Genomic DNA, 20,767 nt, shown 5'->3' with positions numbered 1-20,767 from the left:
AATCTTCATCATACTCTAAAATACAAGAATCGTACCGTGAGACGGAATTCACAACTCATAAAGTTCTTTTTAAGCAGGCAGAGGTTAACTTCATCAATCTCCTTTTGCCTTTGCATTTGCTCAGTCTTTTTAATGCCATGAGAGAATCTAGGACCACAGACACGAAACATAAGAGCACATTATCATAAAAAAGCACCATATTCTTCATAAATAGAGTAGTAGAAATGCAGTAAAGCTACTGAATGATGCATCAAGTATGATCAATACATTAAAAACAACAAACAAAACCATTAACAGCTGAAAGGACTAGAAAAACTCAGAAATAAAAAGCAAGACAGTCTCTTATTACAGGAGAAAACCTTGTTGCAATGAAAAAAAAAGCAAGCAATAGAGAAAGCTGGAGAAAGTTAATATACTGCAGCACAAAGTAAGATAAATGTGGATTGGCATGGCTAATCAGCAAAGAAGTGGCTTACAAACTAAATGAATTAAATCAATCCAGCCAAAGGGTGCTGCGGAGGAACGTTCTGACATCGCACTGCTCTGACACCTCCTTCAGCTCCCAGGTGACATCCTCACACAAATGAAGCTTACAGCAGAATTACCATTTTCACACCAACACGGTCTGGATTCCGTCCCAGGCCACTAGCCTGACGAGCTGTAGTAGCTGACAGATAGCTTTGCTCACAGCTGGAGTAAAGACTGGCCCCACGCACACGCAGTAAAGAATCCTTCCCTGTCCAGCCAAGCTGCAGCGGTTAAAATCCCAGGCCCCAGCGCGCACAGCGAGGTCAGTGATTTCCCTGTGAAATTCAGTAATTCCACTGCTACCACCAGCTCACTGCGCGTGCAGCAGAGAGGCAACAAACCCAAACTGTGCCGGAGAGCTGTCACCGCTGACACACCAGCTGTCCCCCGTGGCCATCACTTCTCACCTTTCAGATTTTATTGCTCACCTCTTTTTCTTTCGACCAGTGCTTTTAAAATACTGAAGTGACAGATGCCAGGGACAGAAATGAAGAGTATCTGATGCAGAACCAATTAGGCAGATAACAGTTACCCAGACAATGAGAATTAAGGGAATAAGGAGATTTTTTTTCTGTGTTAAAAATCACTTGAGATTCCAACTGCATTGTTGGAAGTGAGGCCTCCTTAGGTAACTGTCAGAAATGGGCCCCCCTCCTGAAGGAAAAAGGCTTGATTAATCACAAACACAGATCCACGGGGACTAATGAGGAAGCTGAGCAGCAGCAGCACTGCAGAATTATGAAAGTAAAAATAGGAAGTAGGAATTAAGATCCCTCTCTAAATTTGACTTACTCTGAAGAAGGCTTTATAATAAGAGCACAGGCTGAGCTCACCGCCTCTCCCGCGGGGGCAGGCAGAGTCCCCGACAGCAACAGGGACCGGCCCGAGGTGGCACATTCTGGGCGTGCAGGTGGAGCTGCCACGCACCGTTTTTATCCCAGAAATATTGTATTGGCCTGCCACAAGAAACACCCCTCGGGCAGACTTTCAGCACGGGCAGCCTCTCTCCGGTCCTTCTTTTTAAATGTGCCGACAGAAAGGAGGTGGGACTCAAGCAAAAGGGGAAGGTCAGCTAGCTACAACAGGCAACGGGAGCGTTCAGTAAGGGGAAAGGACGATGGTCCGGCGGGGTCGGAGCAGAGGAGGCATGAAAGGAGGGCTGGTAGGCCTGGGGCAGAGGAACAAACACTCAGACTGGCCAGGACCTGGAGGTTTGGGCAGGTGTCCCCTAAGCGGTGCCTGGGGCACTGTGGTGGAGAGGGGGCTGGAAAGAGCTTTAGGGAACAGAACACTGCACGCCCGCTGGCAACAGAGGAGAGGAGACCAGAACACTTCAGCTAGCGCTGCATCTTGCTGACCTTTTGCTGCTACGTGCTCTTCCCACCTTCCCTCCCCTCCTGCGCCCAGTACTGAGCCTCCCCCGTCCCCAGTCTGTCCCCCCCTGCCACCCATCTCGGAGGAGGCAACAGCAGCTTCCCCACCGCCTGCCCCTACAGCCGCCATCTCCTCTCCACTCCCCCGCGCTGAGGCCCTGCCTCCCTCAGGAGCTCTCCTCAGACTCACCGTCTCCCTGCCCGCACCCACCCCGTTCCCTCCTCCTGCTCTCCCTGTCCTCCGCCTGCTGCCATTCTCCTCCCTCACGGTTGTCCCTGCGCTGTGCCCCACTTCCCTCCTGTTTTCCCATCTACCTCAGGCTCCTGTTGCAGCCTCTCACACCTTCCTTACTCACTTCCTTGGCTCTTGCAAAACCCTCTCGTCCTGCTGCTTGGCCCAAAGAAGCCCCACTGATTTTATCACCCAGACACAGGCATCACCACACTCCTCACACGAGGTGTCCTCAGAGAGGATGCCCCAGGCGAAGGTGGAGGCCCGCGATCCCAGACCTACTACAGAATCGTACTCTCCCATTTTTCATCCCCTGCTTCTCTTTCGCAATACTGTACCATTTTTACCGATGTCCTCCTGACCATCTTCACGCTCACACTCAGATAGTTTTTTCCATTCTTCTTCTTCTCTGTTCTCCTGTCCGGTCTCCATTTTGTCCTCAATAGTTTGCACACTTGCTTCCACACCTGGTGAGATGACTAACACTGAATCTTTGCTTGTTTTCTGTTCAATACTGCTCTTACTTGGCTCAATGCACACTCCATCTGCCCTGGAAACCACATGATTTTCCTCATGGTCCTCCTCCATCTTTTCCTTGGGAGGCACTGCCTTTTTGTCCAGACCCATTGCAATAGTGCACCTATAAAATAACACGGAGAATTGGAAAGTATCATGTTTTCCTGTGTGTGAACAATGGAAGGGCAGCAGGCAGTGAGCTGTTCAGCTCATTATCAGCACTGAAACCGGGTACCCATCTGCCTCTGCGTGGCCACTCAGACCACATGGGTACTGATAACCACTCCCTTGGAGAAGCCCCCTGAAGTTCTCAAGAGCTCCACTATCACAGATACAGTTCTTCCTTGAAGGAGAGTACACTGTCCCCACTTAAAAGTGACAGTTGAAGTATAAACAGATTAAAATCAAAATGATCATAAGTGTCCATTAATTTCAAGCTACACCAACACTGATCTCTGAAGATGTAACCACTGACAAGGGCAGGCAAGCGCCAAGGCAGACGTGTGCTGGATCCTGATCCTGCTGCAACACCCACTACAGTGATAACTCTGGTTTGGTTTTTTAATTTGCCTGCTGGGTCTAATAACGGCAGGGGAAGAGGCAGATTGAAACTGAATGCCTTTCAGTTTCTGTTCTGTTTTTCCTACCTAACAGAAACCCAAACAGTTGGAAAACAAAGCCTTTTGAGGGACTTGTGAGACTGCTCCTCTTGTGTATAATGGAGCGGCAGCTTCTGTCTCACGGCTGGGAGGCTCATCTGAGAGACCAGGGCTCCTGCTCCTGATTTAACGTTACCTGCAGACACGAAGAGCCACCCCACACCACCCACGAGTGTCGGGACACTGTGCTCTATGTAGCGTGTCGATTCAAATCTGCAAGCACAGGGAGACACTGAAACCGGAACTTTCACCTTAGCTAACCACAAGTCTCTCTGGAAAACCGTATTTTCTTCACAGACAAGGATATCTTAAAATCTTTTCCTCCCCCCAAACTGCTTTTTTTTTATGTAAGGCTTGATTGCAATTCCCCTCACATTCCAGCTGTTTACAAACTACCGTGAAACATCCTCATGAGTCATTCACTCTAGAAATCTTTTAGTTTTGCAGGCATAAAATGTAAACGTGACAATTTCTGAAAAGAGTCCTACTTTTTAATTATTTGTTCCTGGTGTTTTTTTCAGGGACCTCTGAGATATTGAAGCATTTGTGCTGTACAGAAATGCTGGACCTAGGCCAGCAGAAAACTCGGTGCAAGGATCACAGCATCAGTGTAGAAATCACAGGGCATCACCTCTTTGTGAACCACAGCCAACACCCAACGGGGACAATCAGCTGGGACCTTTACTGAGAATCAGGGTGGGGATTTAATGGGTGGAGGTGGTGTCATACTCAAAGCGGGAAACAAATACAACTGCATTTGACCTGAAGGAGATGTGAAAAGAGTTGTCATTTATGAGGAAAACCTGGTTAAGGGAGACGGTTTTTAGTCACCAGATAAGGTTGGCTGGACTGACAACAAGACAGGAAACAGAGACATCACTAAGAGGGGAAGCGGGACAGAAAGTGGGGGCGCTTCAGGAAGAAATGAAACAATGTCTGGAGACTATACTCATTAGAAAATTCACTTCAAATCCTTCCAGAAATCACACAACAGCTGAGATTTGGGCACTTCCTAAACTCTGCAGCCACTATACCCATTCTGAATTCAGATGCTTTTCACTACTTCCAAGATACTAAGTAATACATTTACATAAATCATGTCCAATGGTGGATTGGAGTAGAAAAAATATGGCACAATAAAGTGAAGGGAAGCTGCTACAAGTATACTTGAAATTGCTAATGTACAGGGACCTGTAAAATAAGACATTTAGTTTTAATGTTAGACATCACTTATGTTTTACTAGCTTTTATTTTTTCCTGTATTTTTCCTGTACTTTACTGTAAGGTATATAATTTCATTTATACTTTTTCCTAACTACCCTCTGGAGTCGTTACCCGGTTACCCACTTATAAGATGTTTTCAAACCTTTAACTCCTTGCCTAGTGAAGATAAGACAGACCTTGGACAGTCTGAAAAACTCCCTGAGTACATCCCTCATAGCAGGAACCTAAAGAAAACAAGGGCCTAAGAAGACGCCAGTGTCAAGATAAGTGCTGAAAGCTGGAACAAACAGGAGCTGAAGGACGGATGAAGTAACTCTGTGACCATGTATGGACACTAGAAACCTAAACTTCACTAACGGACAGTGTGAGAAAGGCTGTGGGGACCCCTAAGGGGGAGAGAAGACACTCACTCTATTTTTACTACATATGCTCAGACTATGTAAATGAATTCTGAGAACCCATTAGCATAAGACTGCCCTTTCTAAGAAATCTGATCCATATGTATGATTTTTGTGTATATTAGTCAGAGAGTTTTGTTAGTAAGTGCAGCACTTGTCATGGCGCGATCCCCAGTGCTGCCCAGCGCTGCGAAAAAGAATACCTGCTGAACAGTTATACTCAATTCTGACTGCTGAGTGAAGCTCTTTGTTTCAAAAGTAGATTTTTTTTCTCTCAGAATTCGGTCCGTATCTGAAAAATAAGAGCATAGCTCTGTGGAGATTCTCTTCTTCCAACTGCTTGCTGATCTTTCAAAATTACAAAAAGAACAAAAATGTTTTAAAATTATCCATGTGTGCAGAATTTTACTTGTCTGGCATGACTTAATCACACAAAAGGAAGATTTTATCAAAATTAAAGCTTCTTGGCAAACCCACAGCTGTTGCTCACATTGACTTTTGCCCAAACCCTAGAATCTTCTGCATAGATTTGTTTTCTGAAACATGGCTAACCTTCAGTACTGTCTTATTCTGCAGCAGGGGTATTACAGCAGAATACCTCTTTTGAGGCAGAGCTGTTTAAAAATAAATTATCTCTTTCTCACAATCACAAAGAAAACCCCCAAAACTACAGTTAAGTAAGCAGCTCTCTTCATACTTATTTCACCAGCACTAGCAGGAGAAGCTGGCAAGGGGTATATGTGTGGCACCCCCCCCGCCACCGCTCTACACGGAGCTGAGGAAGAGCTGCAGGGTGCCAGAAAGATGACAAAAGAGGAAACAAGGGATAAACTCGAACAACTGGGCTGCGAGGGCCTTGTGAGCGAAGCACATTCATCTCCATACCTGTGGCAAGGAGATGCTCCCTCCACGCTGAGAACCTGAAGTATCCATGTCTGCCTCCCACCGAGGAAGGCTTCTGGTGTCTGTACTCGCAGCAGCAGCTCAACCTGTCCACTTGCAGCCCATTGGGAAACCTTGGTGCCTCTTGGAGATGAACTGAAAGGTCTCTGCAGTCACAGAAAGGATTCAAAGAAAAAAGGTTCTGCTTTGCTGCCAGCCTGTTGCAATCATCGTGTCTCACCTGCATCACCACCAAAGCACCCAGCCCTCTGAGGTCAGGTACTCTGGTTCTCAGCTGCATTAATTAGTTGGTAATACCCCACCTCCTCCCCACACAACAGCCTCGTCTCTCTCCAACCCCAGAGTGCCAAGCTGGACACCCCTGTGACAAGCCACTCAGTTTGGCCACTCACAGCTACAGCAGAACAGAGAGCAGAGCCTCCCATCTCCACAAAATTAACTCCGCCCTTGCCTTACATCGTGCACAGGACGTTTAGGATTCCTGGCACGTGCCTACCCGGTGCAGGGCAGCAGCATGTCAGAGCCCCCGCAGTGGGACACACCTCGCAGGGAGTAGCCGAGGCTCCAGATAAGCACAGCTCAGCACCAGCGGCTCTGGGCCTGCACGGGCACGGCCGGGCTCAGGGAACACCGGGCACCTGAAACATGCTGCTTCTGGAGCCGGTTCAGGCTGCTCTGCAAGGGCACTGCTTGGCATCCAGGCCGTGAGGGCGCCGAGGCGGCCACCCCGCTCCGTGCCGGGGGCATGGGGTTGTACCCCCTTTACACCGGTCACTCCCTCACGCATGTGAGCGGGGCTGGGGACAAGAGGAGCAGGCACAGAGGACACAGCGGGGAGCCAGCCGCAGCAGCCCCGTGAGCTGATCTGCGGACACGCCGCGGTGCACCCACAGCCTCGGGGACGGGCGGGAGCGCAGGGAGCTCTGCGCCATCTTCCCACACCCGCTGAAAACGCCAGCACAGGGGTTCTGTGAGCTGGAATGAGGGGTGTCATCGGTGGAATCACTCTTCCTCATAAGTGACAATCTCCCAGCCATTGCCTCTTCCCAAGTTCCCAGAACACAATTCGCCTTTTCCTGGTGCTATGGAATTGCACTCACGTCAAAGAGATGGGAATTGGGCTCCCATTATGTACTTTTCCTTCTGGAGTAATCAGCAACATGCACTGATGTGTTGTAGCAAGTCAAAAACAGATAACCCCTATTTAAGGACAGTTTGCTACTACTACTACTAATTAACCACACATCTCTATACGAAATTAACCTAAGCTACAGTATTTTGTTAAATTAGTTCTCTAAATTCCTTCTACCATAATTTGCAGAAGTAATTCTAACCTCACTTTCAATGATGAAACAGTAGATCCAGATTTAGTGTGGAGGCAGATGGTATGAAAATCCCTGGATGCATATATCTTGACTGAGCTCAGCTGAAGTCATTTTGATACCACACCAACATTTTAGCCAAAAAAAAAAAAAAAGATGTTGTCAGAATTGATATAAATTCTTTGACTCTTCATCCTTACCTCCTTCCAATAGGCTGCCTTTGTAGACACAAAGGTTTTCTCCTCCACAGTGCTGCTGATAGACTGCGATTTCACTCCTGCCATCAGCATCCTTGCCAGATAAATGCAGATTTTTTCCTACAAAGGCCATGGTGATACATGCGCCGCTGCGTACCGGGGACCTGAAGACTACTCCAGAATTCTGCTGCAGGAAATACACAAAAAATGCATTCAGCTTCCAACTCTAACAGAAGGTGAACACAAAGATCATGTACGTGTGGTGTACACTTGAGGCTTCCAGTCTTTTAAGACAGGCCTTGAGCTGCTTAAATTGGAAAGTGCTTTGTAACATGCAGAAGGGGAGGAAAATATTTCAAACTGAAAATCCACTGCATCGAATCGCCCAAAATTGCAGGGACCATGACCCGTATTATTCATATAATATATTCATATTGCAAAGCAACAGGCAGATTGCTTAGGAGCGTCACCCCCACAGGTCTATACAGCACTGTGAGCCGTGTACTACTTGTAACCGTGCCGAGTTCTGATCCCCAGCAGACAGAACCCCACGGCACTGCTGCGCTCCCTCCGCTGGCAAGCAAGTTCCAAAGCAGCCAGAGTCTCCCAACAGTAACATCATTTGGTCAATTACACAAGATGTGGTTCAAAACGCTTCTCTCCCGTTTGTAGTGGAGGTCTAGTCCTCCTTCAGGATGAAATGCAAACAGAGGCCCAGGGCCCTGAAAAGCAAAAGACACCTCTAGAGAATAAATTCTGCAAACGTCACGTGCTCTGGGTCTGAGCTCTGTGTCATGTCTGCATAACCTGTGACTGATCCGGCTGTTTTGTCAGCAGGGAGCATTAAGTAGAAAGTGCCAGCAAATTCTTGGAGAAAGGATTGTGCCCATCACAATACAGAGCAAATGCAGGAGGGAGCTATTCGTACAGTGTGTGCCAGGCAGTGGTGACAGCCCCATTCCAAAATCCTCCAGTCCCATGGAACTCCTACGCAAAACCAATTACACCATGTTTTTCTACAACAGAAGACAAGTCCAAATCTCCCCTGAAAGTAACTGTGTATGTGTCAAGATCATGTCTGGCTACTCCAAAAAGCTCTCATTCTCTGAACCTGCTAGTGTGACTTAGCAGGACGAATGGTAAAAAAAATAAAGGAGTTTTTTGCTACTTTGCAGCTGTAGATGAAGATGAAAACTTGTAAGACGGTGTGAAAATGTTCCTGAGTTCTTGGTGTTAACCAGGTGGCTGCCTCCCTCTCTACATAACAGATAGTCTATGTGGAGGGAGAAAATTATGCATGCAGAGATTTTATACTATAAAAGATAGATAAGTCACCACATTTTTCCTCGCTGTGATCAAGAACTGGGCATTAGACCAGTAAGCCAATGTCTTGAAAAGTAAGGGGAGGTTAAAAAGGAGAGTTTAAATAAAAGCTGATCACCGTTTGGAAGGCATGTTGCCTGCAGTATACAGTTCTGGGAACTACAGCACTAAAGCAGTATTATAAAGCTGTCCCTAAAATTACATTATTTTCAGAATGAACTATGGCCTCACCCTGCCGGCAGGCTGTTGACTGAGTTCAGGTGCCGGGCACTTCTTTTTAGATGTTGAAGTATTTACAGCCTCTGCTGCAGCACTGATGGGAAGTGGTGGGAAATGGAGTGAGTGCTGCAGATACCCTGGGGCTGTATGTGGCCGCCTGGAAGTCTAGAAGAGGAACAAGACAACAGCTACAAAATCTCAGTGTGTAGTTTCCAGTGCACAGCAGCATCATAAGGGGGTAATAAATAATAATACAAAAAAAAGCACTGATCGAGATATATTTGGAAGTGATGAGTGATTCTCAGGTACCTTCAGGAAATTAAATTTTCTAGTCTGCCTCCAAAGAGCCAGGCCCCTTTAGGCATCTCTCATTGAGCATCCAAATACTGGAGCATCCAGAATAACTCTTGACCATAAATACAGGTTTTGCTACTGTCTCTTCACAGTGCAGCCTTGAAGCAAACACGTGAGCTCACAGACACTCACAGGAACGCAGCCGTCTGCTTCAGCACACGCACACTGAGAGAACGCACCGCAAGAAGAGGCCTATTTTTGTTCAATACTCAGCATTTTTATGACTTTTTTAGTTCATCTTTTCCTTGTATATCCTTCAGAATACCAAGTTAAAATGTTAAAACCTAAAAGAAGAGCAAAACAACCAACTAGAAGACAAATCATACACAACCCAGAGGCCCCGATCCAAACCCTAAAAAGAAAATAACCTAAAATAGGACTCTCCAAAAACCACCCAGAACATAAGCTAAGGCAAGAGACCCCCAAACAAGCCAGGAATCCAGGACCAAAAAGCCCAGATTTTGTCCCTAAAAATAACACACTTTAATGCTATCCCACCTACGCTCTGGCATCCCGTGACCCTAACACCCCATAACCCCAGCTCACTGTAAGCCTGCACCCCCATAACCCTGGCACCCAGTAACACTGCCTCTCCCTAAAACTAGTGTGTGATAACCCTGGAAAACCGTTACCCCAGCACGGCATAACCCCGGCACCCCAACTACCGCGAAGCCCCGAGGACAAAGGCAATCAGCAGCTGCTACCCCTGAGCAGCCAAGAAGCCCTGTTTTCATTGGGCGGGGGCACCTGCCCCAGGCGTCACCACTGGCAGAGGCCAGTCGGGTGTCACCGCTGGGGTCTGACAGCTTCTGGCCAGCAGACCCGCTGCTGGTGTCCCTGCTCACCCAGCCCGGACGCTGCTATCGAGCCTGTTTTTCTCATGACACGGTTCACCTGTGGTACGTGAGCGCACAAGGCAAAGACAACTGCCCTTTGCAGGTGAACGTGGCCATCGCAGCATCTACCCTCACGGCTACAGAGCTCAGTGGGCAACAGCTTTCCTGTACAAATGTGCAAGATTCCCAGTACTTGCACATTTCCGCATCAGGAGAAATCTGTCTGGGCCAGAAAGCTTTTTAGTGAAGCAAAGGGTGGAAAAAAGACACTTCCTATAATAGCCAATATCCTGATAGACACAATTTTTGTTTTCAGAAAGAAGCTTCATTCTGCACCCAGGTAAAAGTCAGCTGAAATTGGTACCTGCCGGCCTTCTTTCTGTCGTTCCTCGGATTGAAAAATCGCAATGATGAACAAGGCAGCCGGCTGAGTTCCTAACCAGACCAATCCTAACAAAGTCTGGCATTCCCAAATCGTGAGAGAGCTGTAAACTTCATTCATAGTAAAAGCTGTGGAGAAAGTCATGAATCATCTCCCATTCTGCAAGTCAAACTCTTGACTGTTTTCTCACTACTGCCGATTTAACTGTAAATTACTTCAAAATAACACCTAAAATTCTTAACTTTTCATACCAGTAAGCTCTTGGTGCCATAAGAGAAGCATTGTGCTGAGAAGGCACTATGAACATTCGGCAATATTTACATATAGACATTTTGTCTTCCCTTAGATGAAGTTACTTGGTAATTTGAAACCTTAGCGGAAGGATTTTTGCTTTTATCCTGATCAGACATGGAAGTGCCAGCCCTCTGCTACAGCTGCAGCAGAAGTATTCAAGCTGTTTCAGCACCAAATTAAACTTTCACTTTCCACTTAGCTGTTATTTTTTTCCCTTCCTCTTAATTTTTATATTTAAACAAACAGTTTAAGTGTTTGCTTACTTGGGGAAAAACAGTGCTATCCTTCTCCTGTTATAAGCTACTGATCCGAAGGGCAGAAGGCTGAGACCCCCAAGAAGATATTTAGAAGAGTGGGAAGAATTTGAGAGTCCTAAGTTGGATGTTCTTTGGCTGTCCAAAACTGAGGAGGGGGAAGAAGACCTACAGGGAGCTCAAGGGAAGCACAAAAGAGCATCTGGGAGCCAACAGCGCGATGGGGCATGAGACAGCGCTGCACTGCCGTGTGTCAGGCACAGTGTTTTCAGGAACTGCAGAGGAGAGTTAATGCCACTGACGAGAGCACAGCTCGTCTGACGTGGTGGCCCTGCTGGTCCTTCATGTACCGGAAAGATGAACTGTCCCTGGAAGAACTGGCGAGGAGAGCTGCGGGCATCACTGGGACATGGGAGATGGACACGCGTGCTGATGTCAGGAGTGCGGGATATGCTTGGGCCAGAAAAGCAAGTGGGAGAAGAGTGGGGTGACTGCTGTAAATGCAGAAGACGGAAATAACACTTAGGGAGAACAGTTACTAATGTTTACTCTTTAATGCTTAGAAGATTTGGGTTCTGCAACAGCCTTCCAAGGGAAATAAAGAAAGGAGGAAGCAACCAGCCAACCCCTGACTGCTTACTATAGAGCTCAGTAAGTTTATGATGGGCCTGGAGATCTCTTCCAATCTCTCCTTCCTCCAAATTAACTGCCTCTGCAGGCACTGTCTTTCAAGATACATGTTCCCTCTTCACTTTTTAATTGCTCTGATGTCTGAACTGTTTGAAACACTGAACTGTTGCTGATACAGTATTTTGATGACCAAAGGTGCTATGCTGGCAGGATTGTTTCACTTGTGAATTGTGCTTAGGTACCAACTCAGATAATGTGGTGTCATAGAGCAAGAATTATACTTTTTAACCAGGTAACAAGCATGGGAAGGACTTTACCATGTTTGAACTCCTCTACCATTGCTGCTGGCGTTGATGCAGATCCCTTGTGTGCAGAGTTCTGCTGTGGAGAGCCTGGGGCGAGGATCCCCATTACACGGTACCGGTCTGAGGGGTTCACCTGGGATGTTAAAACAATTGTGCTTAGCATCAACTTAGGCTAGGAAAAAAGTTTAAAGGCTTCTGAATTCAATGTTTACACACCCTAGGGTCCTACAGTGGTAAATTAAGATTGCTGTCTTTGGGTTGTGTCAGCAATACAAGATTTGGCCATTCCCTATACAAGAAAAGCCGGTAACTGTCCGTCTAAACTCTGCCATGTAATTCAGGGTAGGACTGAATGCTGATGACATAAATCTTATATGAAGAACTACCTCTACAAGTGTTCCTTCTTTCTGCAAACTAAAATAGACAATAGCTCTTATCATTTTGAAAAAAAAAAAAGAAGAACCTGTTCACAAGAGCAGAAGCCAAAGCACTTGAATAGAGTGGACATGTTCTTGCTACCAGCATTGCCCACCAAGGAAACCCCACCAAGAACTCCCAGCAGGTTGGAGTAAATGCCATGTCCTAGAGCGGATACACTGCAGTTAGCCTGCAGTCTCTCAATACCCAAGGATATCCCTTCAAACATGCAGCACCAACTTCACAATCTATAGAATACTCAGTACACTTCAGCCTCAAAGTCAGTTGTTACTGCAGTGCAATGAGACAAAATTGTTGGTCCTTAACAGTGATGAGAAAAAGGATCATTACCACACCACTTCCCAAAATACTGCTGCTCTGAAATTTGCCTACACTGCTACAGCTACTGCTTCACTCCAACCTCCCTTAAGAAAAAATTCTGCCGTTCTTCTAGTACTTGCTCTAGCCACATGCGCAAACAATACTTTCTTATTCCTTATGGATCAAGCTTTTATACTTAACTTGGCTTTTTTACCATCTGTAGTCATGTTCCTGATAAGCAGTAAAGCACCTTGTCTTGTAGGCACTCCCCTCTTCTCCCCACTCTACCCCCATTAAAAAACACACCCACTCTACCCCATGGACAGACCTTGAATCTAAACTAAAAAACAGGTTTTGTTTGAAAACTGTCATTTAAATGGCTATCCAAAGCTGAAGTACTTCTAATGGTCTTATTTTTTCAGCATGAGGTGCCTCTGGAAAGCTTAAAGATTATGAACAATCACCTTACTCACGTTTTGCCCACAGTTTAATTGCACGGTTCTCTTCATTTGGCACTAGATGTAGCATTTCATCGGTAACTCTAAGAAAAAAGTTGAAGGACAGCAGTTCCTAGTAACAGGTACAGGTCTGTTTTATGCTACGCTGGATCAATAGCTTACGGTTTATTGTTCAAATCTATGAAAACAACTTTGGATTACTCGCTTTGTAGTACGTTAAAAATTACAGATTACACATAACATTCAGTATCCCTCCAGGTAACTGGTGCCCTCAACAGCTTTGTCATAGTTTATAGACTATCACCAACCATTTTTAATAAGGCCTTTCTAGAGGATTCCAAAATCCAGGTTTCTTTCGACAGCCAGGAACAATTAAACCAGTCACTGTTAAACAGCGAGCAAGTTAGGCTTCGGGTATTTTAAATATCTTTATTGTTTTGTATGAACTACCACACATTCTTCTCTATCAAGTGCTCTGCCTATTCATCTGAAGCAGTCTCTGTGGCAAACTGGAACAATGCACACACCCTGATCCAAGAAACATGAAATACAGGTCTACCTAAACACACAGCTCCTTGAAACATCTACATTTAAGCCCACTCGCCACCTCCTCAGCTCTCAAGTACACAGGAGATCAGCTTATGCACCTTGTACAGAAACTGGAGTTGTGTCATGTGCATTTTATACCCATTCCAGTAACACTTTCTTTTTAAAGATGTGTAAATATGCTCACCATTTAAGCTCAGTATACATCTCCTATCCAGGCTTCTCAGATGCCAGTCATCTCTGAGATCATCAGAAACAGTTTGCACAGACGGTTTTGCAAACACCAGGTCAATCTTAAGAGGAAAAAGGGTGCCAACCATGAGTTAGAATGCTGCACTGTTTGTGAACAGCACACCAGTGGGGGACAGTTAGTCAAGTCTTTAAAAAGAGTTGTTAACATTTGTATTTAGAACTATGTGGCTATAGATACATCTCCCAAGAGATTTATTTGCCAAAAAACCTCAAGAAAATTGCTAGAAGTTCCGTATTTTATTTACAAAACCTTCATTGTATCCCCCCTTTCTTTTTAAGCTAGGGAAAGGAAGGGTTTTTTAAGTTGAAAAAGATTACTCTAAACTTACAATTTCCATTAAAAGGGAACTTAAAAAAATTATCATAGAATTAAGACATAAGTTCAATCACCTCAGCTGTACTTCAGCAAAGGAGAGAGCATTCTCTCTATGCAGTAAGCCCTTTTGATCCTGAAGTGTCTGGTTCATAGCACAGTCTGAGGCAAGAAAGTTATTCTGTGAATGTCTGCACCAGACAAAGGCCACAAGAAGGTCACGGAACAAGTGACTTCATGAGAGTGGTACCAAGCAGTGACTTGCTTAGGTACTACAGCACGCAGGTCTGCAGTCACCGTATAAGAGGCAGTCAAGATACAAGGATTCCTGCAGCTGACAAACCCAGGCAGGAGTCACATGAGTACTTTTACTTGTCATTTTCCAGATTGTCACATGACCACTTCATTTTTGATTTGTAACAAAGCTTTTAGTCTGCTGACATGATTCACACCGTGAACTACCCCATACCCATCCCTCTGTAGAAAGCCAGCTTGTCAGAGCTGGGAGGAGTCAGCAAGGACCCTGCCTCTGCTCCCACTCTGCACAGTCCCTGGGAGACAAGTGCCGTTCCAGCAGGCTACCCTGCTCTACAGCACGGGTTTAGAAAGAGGTGTCCCTGATGTTCCCACGCCTGCCAGGCTTCCTGGGGGCTCATTTTCCTATAATCTCCCATTTTACTGCAATGTCTTCTCCTGGGACAGGCTGTGGTCAGGTCACTTAATTACAGTTTCCTAAATACACTCTAAGGTACCAATAACCTTGTAAAATAGCATGGTCACTGGAGAAGTTCTCCTATTCCAAAGGAAGAAAAAAATATTTCTCGCTTAAACAAAAAAAAGCAAACCGCTTACCTCAACGCCACCAAACTTGACAACTGGTACATACGCATCTTCAACTGCCTGTAAAGGAGCGGAGGACTGTGTAAGAAAGTATTTTTTCTACTTTCATATTCTTCCTAAACTGTGATAAACTACAGATTTTACACTGCTAAACTACTTAGTATAAAGACTGAGTTGCTTCCGAACCAAAAAAATTGTTAGTAAGCTGCAAGCAGCATGGCACTAATACGGTCTAATACTGGCTTTAAAAAGTTCCTTAGCCAAGAGATTCAGAGGCTGATCCTGTGCTGTAATGAACCAGCCGTGCACAACGAGCCATCAGTGTCAGTGCTGGTAAGGCACTTCCCTTGGCAGTGAGGAAGAAAAGGAAGAGATTTCTGTAGCTATCTTACCACTGGTTAACATCCAGAGAAATCGAAAAAGTTCTGTCCACATCAGACAGCATGCACTACCCTTCCTTATTCTGATTTTCTACCGTGCCTGAGGGGCTGTCAGATACCTTATGGGACAGTTTTCAGTGCTGCAGACCCCTTGTCAGAACGGTGCCGCAGCCCACTGAGAGTCTGTTCTCAGGGGACAGTCATCCCAGCAAAGGCTCATGCGCTGTGCACATGAAGTCTGTCCAAATGTCTGCACGAGGAAGCCCAGGCTAAGAGGAACACTTCTCAGGAGCTCAGTGTCACAGGCGAGGTGCGCCATACATCACCCGGGGTGATTTTACAAAGCAGTCTGCACGTTCACAGCGCAGCCCCTACTCACTTCATGTCACGGTGACAGCGTGCGTCCCTTCCGCAACGTGTGGGGCTGAGCGGCCAGAGAGGAACAGGACCAGGGCAGAATGAACTAGAGGTTCTAAAGTGCATCCAGAGGGACACCACTGTTACTGACTGTTACGGATTTGTTATTGAGTTGATGATTTTTGGTGATTTTGATAAGGAATGATTAGGACTAATCAATTAAATGGAATCTCACAGAAATATCGGTTTTTATAAAAGATAGTGGTGTAATGTTTTAAGTAGTCATAGAGATGTTGTATTTAATTTAGAGTAACCATACAACCAGTTATGCTGCTAGACGAGGTACCATCGTTAGACTGTCTGGTGAGGATGATTTATTGCCCTGTAGACCAGGTGTTTTAAAAGTTGTATTGTGAAAGGGCCTCAAGGCGTGTTAAAACTGCAATGTGAGCCAAAGTCCTTGAGTCAAGGACATTGGAGGGTCGTTCTTTTAGGTCAGTAGTCCGTGGTGGTCGCAAAAGCAGCCCCCCAACTCATTTCAGGACTCAAGTGCACATGACCAGCAAGGGGTGGGAATAAGAAAATGAGTTACAGGAATGAGCATGTTTATGCGTGAGAACTTGACTAATATGTATGACTGTATCCTATATAATCAGCATGTTACACGAGTTAGGTGTGCGCTGCTGGTGAGACGACTCCCCTGCGCACCCGGCTGTCAATAAAGAAGTGTCTGCTCATCTACATCAAACTGGTGTCAATAAGTTCTTTCATCCCAGTTTGGTGACAGTTTCTGGCGACCCAGATGGGACCTTGCTGAGAGAGACCGGAGGAGTTGGGGACCAGATCAGTTCTGGCTGGCACCGAGGAGTTCTTGGGGATACCCATCGATCCCCGATCCATAAAGCTCTTTGCGACGTCCCCTGGAATTGGTAAGACACTTCTTATTTGGTTTCGTTTGGGAAGTGCCTGCCAGATGCGGCGAAAGCTGCGCAGGGTTGGACAAAGGGTACCCGTTTGGTTTGGGAGCCGAGGCCTCTGCCCGTAAGACATAAGCGAAAGCTATTGCAGGGTTGGAGAAATTTGGGTATTGGAAAAACCTATATGCTGTAGGTTTTCATTGGTATTTGTATTTTGGTATTTAAAAAAAAAGCAGAAAAAAAAATAAAATTGGTGGTGTTTGTGTGAGTTTGAGACGTACAAATAAGTACGAAGCGAGTGCAGAGTCTGGATCTGCGGTTCTGTTACCCCGCGAGGGTGCAGCCGGAGAAAAACAAAGCGAAAGATCGAGTGATTGTGTGTGTGTGAATTTTAAAATATTTTGAAATGACATCTACACTAATGCATTTGTTCAAGAGTAAGAGTGTTGGTAATTTGGCTTTTGATGAAAAGGTACCCAAGATTTCCCCATCAGGATGTGTGTTAGCACATTGGGGAGGAATACCTGATGACTTATATAAAAGTCAAATATATAAAATATTATAATTATTGGTGGCTTTTATATGTTTTAGATGATCAGGAAAAGTGGCCTACCAATGGAACTTTGGAGGAGGATTTGTGAATTCTAGGAGCTGAGATTTTAATGCACCCCTAGGAATAAATCAGTGTGCTTATTGTAGAGAAGAAGGGCATTGGAAATGAGAATGTCCAAAGATGAGGGGTCGTCAGCAAGAGGCAGCAGGAGTAATGATCCTAGATGAATGAAGGGGACCGGAGGGGAACCCAGCTGAACCTCTGGTTGTAATTAAGCTGGGAGAAAAAGAGGTTAAATTTTTTTGTACATACAGGAGCAACATTTTCAGTATTGAATACCTGTAAAAGGAAATTGCGAATGAAAACAGCAAACATAAGGGAAGCAACAGGGAAAGAAGAAAACAGCCATTTCTACAACCCCTGTATTTAAAATATTATTTAAAACAAAATAATTACACATGAATTCTTGTACGTACCAGAATGTCCGATACCCTTGTTAGGAAGGGGTTTGTTGTCCAAATTAAATGCACAAATTGTCTTTGAGGAAGGGGAACTCTTCCTAAAAATACCTGAGTCAAAGCCAGGAGAAATCCTGATGATACAAGAAAGAATAACAGAACAAGAAATTCTACAGGAAGTAGATGTACCAGTAATCCCTATAGTAGGGGAAACCGATAAACCTGGCAAATCAAAATCAGCACTAGCTGTGAAAATACAGTTGAAGGAGGGCGCAAGACCAGCAAGGATTAAACAGCACCCGATTAAATCAGAAGTTAGAAGGGAATTAAGAAATGATTGACAAATTTTTGGAGTATAAAATCCTTGAGGAATGTGAATCTAATATTCCAATTTTACCGGTTAGGAAACCTTCAGGTGAATATAGGTTAGTACAAGACTTAACAGCAGTGAATCAGATAGTTAAGGACACGGATTTTGTAGTGGCAAATCCATATATATTGTTGACAGCTTTAAAAGAGACCCATCAGTGGTTTACAGTGCTTGACTCAAAGAATGCTTTCTTTTGCATACCTCTGGAGAAGGGAAGCAGAAAATTGTTTGCCTTTGAGTAGGAAAATCCACAAACGGGACAAAAAAAAAAATGCAGTTGACAAGGACAAGACTACCCCAAGGATTTAAAAATAGTCCGACAATTTTTGGAAATCAGTTGGCAAAGGAACTTGAAATATGGAAACAGGATGATTCACAGCCAAATCCTGGGCACTTACTTTTGCAATATGTGGACGACATACTGATTGCTACAGAGGAAAGATCCACCTGCATAAAGGTAACATTAGAACTTCTAAATTTTTTTTCGGACTAAACAGGTACAAGGTATCCAGAAATAAAGCCCAAATAGCCAGGCCATTGTATGAAACTCAAAAGAACTTTCCCTTTGCATGGGGCCCACATCAGAAACAGGCCTTTAAAAATGTAAAATGAGCTCTAACGTCTGCACCTGCCCTGGGGCTTCCAGATTTATCCAAAGATTTCCAGTTGTTTGTTTATGAAAGACAACATCTTGTTCTAGGTGTGCTGACCCAGAGAATAGGAAGCTGGAAGAGACAAGTTGGATACTTGTCCAAACAGCTGGACACTGTGAGTAAAGGATGGCCTCCTTGCCTTCGAGCAGTTGCTGCTACAGTGATGCTTATTCAAGAGGCCCAGAAACTGACTTTGGGAAGAACAATAACAGTACACGTCCCACACATGGTGATAACTGTTTTAGAACAAAAGGGGGGACATTGGTTGTCCCTGAGCAGAATGATGAAGTACAAGGTGGTCCTGACTGAACAAGATGATGTAGTTTTAAAAACAACTAACCTGGTAAACCCTGCAGTTTTTCTAAGTTCTACACAGGAGGAAGGGCAGCTGGAGCACGACTGCCTGACTACCACTGAGCATGGGTACTCCAGTCGAGAGGATCTGAAGGACACACCGCTGGAAGATCCCGACTGGCAGTTATACACAGACAGCAGCAGCTTCGTGGAACAGGGAGTTCGATACTCTGGATATGCTGTAACAACAGACAACTCCATCACAGAGGCAAATGGCACCACTTAGCTCAAAAGGCAGAACTCATTGCCTTAACTAGAGCTCTAGAACTAAGTAAAGAGAAGAAAGTAAATATTTGGACTGACTCAAAGTATGCTTTTGGGGTAGTACAAGTCCATGGAGTCTTGTGGAAAGAACGAGGATTATTGTCCTCCCAGGGATCAAATATTAAACATCAGGATGAAATTTTGCAATTATTGCAAGCAGTTCAGAAACCAACTCAGGTGGCAATCATGCACTGTAAAGCACATCAGGTTGGGAATACAAAAGAAATTGGAGGAATAACTTAGCAGATAGGGCTGCCAGAAAAGCAGCGAAAGAAATAGCATTACAAATGGCACTGATTGCAACCAAGACAGTAACTCTCCCAAGGGAGAAACCTAAATATTCAGAAGAAGATGATAAATCGGGGCAATTATTGAATGCTAAGAAAAATTTAGCTGGATGGTGGGTGACATCCAAGGGACAAGTGGTGGTTGTGCCTCTCTTGATGAGAGAGGTAATTCAGACAAGACACCAAGAATGTCACTGGGGCACAGAAGCCTTAATAACCCTTTTAAAAAGACAAGTCATATCAGTGAAAATACTAGGATTAGCCAAAATGATAACTGCAAAATGTGATGTGTGTTTGAAAAATAATCCAGTAATAGAGAGAAGGGTCCAAATGGGTAAACTCAAATCTGGAACAGGACCAGGAGACTATCGGCAAGTAGACTTTCCAGAGTCACCTCGACAAAATGGGTATCGATACATTCTGGTGGGGGTTGATACTTTCCCAGGATGGCCAGAAGCCTTTCCTTGTCATACCACTCAGGCAAAAGAAGTGGTAAAATGGTTACTATGAGAAATAATCCCGAGATCTGGAGTCCCTACTGGGATCTCTTCAGATAGAGGCCCACACTTTGTTGCTCAAGTAGTACAAAGTGCTTGTAAAATTCTGGGAATTACTTGGGATTTACCTGCACCATGGAGGCCACAATCCAGCGGAAAGGTAGAAAGAATGAATCAGACTCTAAAAAGGCAAATTAGCAAAATATGTCAAGAAACTAATTTAAAATGGCCCGGGGGGGGGGGGGGGGGGGGGGGGGGCGTGCCGTGGGGAGACCGTGACCACCGACTCAATTCAAGACCAAAAAGACTTGGGCCCCCCATGCCTGTAAGGAGCATGCATGCTAATTTACACAGCAAGTGAGGGTAATTTAAATATAACCAACCAATAGGAGATGGAATAGTAATTACAGACCCATGAGTGTAATCTTAGATAGGTTTTTACGAGTCATGTAACAAGATAAATAGGCTGTAGTTCCTTTGTGCAGCATGTGGAATTATCACCTAGGCCCAATCTTTGTGCAAAAATAGCTTAAACTGCTCTCTCAGCTCTGTGTGTAAGACTGGCTTTTCTGCACCCAGGG

General features: G+C 45.0%; 1 long non-coding RNA gene across 1 annotated transcript; it reads right to left on the bottom strand.

Moving 5' to 3' along the window:
• Positions 1-13,188: 13,188 nt before the first annotated feature.
• On the bottom strand, positions 13,189-15,157 carry LOC141930251 (uncharacterized). Its single transcript, XR_012625251.1, has 3 exons — positions 15,109-15,157; positions 13,879-13,984; positions 13,189-13,228 (listed from the first exon to the last, which is right to left on the bottom strand). It is a non-coding gene; the product is annotated as an uncharacterized LOC141930251 (long non-coding RNA).
• Positions 15,158-20,767: the final 5,610 nt, after the last annotated feature.

The sequence above is a fragment of the Strix aluco genome, chromosome 15, assembly GCF_031877795.1.
Source record: "Strix aluco isolate bStrAlu1 chromosome 15, bStrAlu1.hap1, whole genome shotgun sequence".
Taxonomy (NCBI): Eukaryota; Metazoa; Chordata; class Aves; order Strigiformes; family Strigidae; genus Strix; species Strix aluco.
The sequence above is the reverse complement of the archived record's forward strand: the minus strand, read 5'-3'. Positions and strand labels throughout refer to the sequence as shown.